Genomic DNA, 2,106 nt, shown 5'->3' on the forward strand with positions numbered 1-2,106 from the left:
ACTAAAGTGACAAGATTAGTGATACGAGGGTAGTTTAAAACTCAGAGCACTTTTGAGCATACAGTGAAAAAATATGAATTTACTTAGTCTGAGTATACAGTTCTTATTAGAAGGAACCCCAAGAGTATGTGAGTAAATATACTTGTAAATGTGACATCGTTAGTCTCTACCTTTAAAAAATCATTTTTAAAATACACTAATATTTTACATAAAGGTGATACAATACACAGAATTTGTATTGGTAATAACAACACTTTTAAAACATTTACTTATAATTGCATATCATTGTTCTAAGAGATTCATATGATATGTCTAATTTGTGACCTTTAAATATAACAGGGGATTTTTAAAACTCATTGACATTTCCTGCAAATATTTTAGAGTAGATTTCAGGTGCTTTGATCACAAAAGATTGCTATGTGAGGAAAAGATATGTTAATTAACTTGACTGTAGTAAACTTTTCATATGTATATCAAATAATATTTTATACCTTAAATATATCCAATTTTCATTTTAAAATAAAATTTTAATTTTAAGTTGTTTTTATTGAAGTGTAATTGGCTTACAATAATATGTTAATTACTGCTATACAACAAAGTGCTTCAGCTATATATACATTACTTTTTAAATAACCTTTTCAAAAATATGGAACACTTCACAAATTTACATGTCATCCTTAAGCAGGGGCCGTGCTATTCTTCTCTGTATAGTTCTAATTTTAACATATGTATTGCTGAAGTGAGCACCAAAAGAGTTTTAAAAGTCACATTAGGAAGTGAAAATCAAATAGAAGATTATTTTAAAACACTATTTTCAGGACAGTATTACAATCGCTTTACATACTCTAATCATATACCACTAGCTCTAATTTTGAAAAATCTTGAAGATATAATCTGATCTACAGTTCTTAAAATCAGGTAAATAATTATCCTTACCCCCAGTAGAGTCTATTGCATGTATAACCAAGTGTGTGTCTTCATTCATGTCTGAGTAGTGAGGTGCTTGGACTCCATCATGGTTTACTGACTTTTGTCTTCCTAGTTTGTTTATTTGTGTTTTCCCTTACATAAGCCTCCTAAATAAAACTCTCAAGATTGTATTAATCAGTTCAGTTCAGTTCAGTTGCTCAGTTGTGTCCGACTCTTTGTGACCCAATAAATCACAGCACACCAGGCCTCCCTGTCCATCACCAAGTCCCGGAGTTTACTCAAACTCATGTCCATTGAGAGTATTAATACTTATCTGTATATTAGCAGATTGCAATTTATTCACTTTATACATACATATATTTAAAACCAGAGGCTAAGATTAAAATTGGACATTTGTTCTCATTCTGTACTTCTGAAACTATTTACAGCATACATATTAAGTTAAATATGAAAAAAAGTTAAATATGAATAGGAAAATATAACAAAAAATAATGACAGCAAGTTCCAAATTCTTTCTCCTCATTCATTCTTGCCTAATTGTCAAATAAAATGCCCCTTAAACTGAGCCGTGTTCCCTGAAAAGAGCAAATGTTTTCCTAGAGCACTAATGATGAATCTGGGGCTTCCGCAGTGGTGCTAGTGGTAAAGAATCTGCTTTCCAATTCAGGAGACAAAACAGTTGTAGGTTTGATGTCTGAGTGGGAAGATTTTCTGGAGTTGGAAATTGCAATCCACTCCAGGATTCTTGCCTGGGAAAATCCATGGATAGAGGAGTCTGGTGGGTTACTGTCCATAGGGTCACAGAGTTGGACATGACTGATGACTGAGCATGTTACTCACTCACTGTGCACATATACAATGATGAATTTGAGAGATCCATCAATTGGCAATGTTTTTTAAATTATTATTTCCTCCTGTTTGCTGTTGCCACAGTTCCTGATCTCTTCTTCTCTATGGAGTCCCATTGGTTATTGCTGTGCTGAGTCACACGGATCAAGCTTAGGACATTCACTATCACTTTGCCAAATGTTATCATCACTGTTACCTACGTGCAGACTCTTTATGTCGCACCTCCACTTGAATACAGTATGTTACAATCCCTACCTGCCAAAAGAATCTACTTTGAGAAGAAAACATGTAGAATTAGATGACTGAGTTTGGGAAATCCAAAATTTG

At 33.2% G+C, this 2,106-nt stretch overlaps 1 non-coding gene across 1 annotated transcript; it reads right to left on the reverse strand.

Moving 5' to 3' along the window:
• Positions 1-640: 640 nt before the first annotated feature.
• Positions 641-747, reverse strand: LOC133046918 (U6 spliceosomal RNA). Its single transcript, XR_009690613.1, has one exon. It is a non-coding gene; the product is annotated as a U6 spliceosomal RNA (small nuclear RNA).
• Positions 748-2,106: the final 1,359 nt, after the last annotated feature.

This window comes from Dama dama, chromosome 25 (assembly GCF_033118175.1).
Source record: "Dama dama isolate Ldn47 chromosome 25, ASM3311817v1, whole genome shotgun sequence".
In the NCBI taxonomy this organism is placed as follows: Eukaryota; Metazoa; Chordata; class Mammalia; order Artiodactyla; family Cervidae; genus Dama; species Dama dama.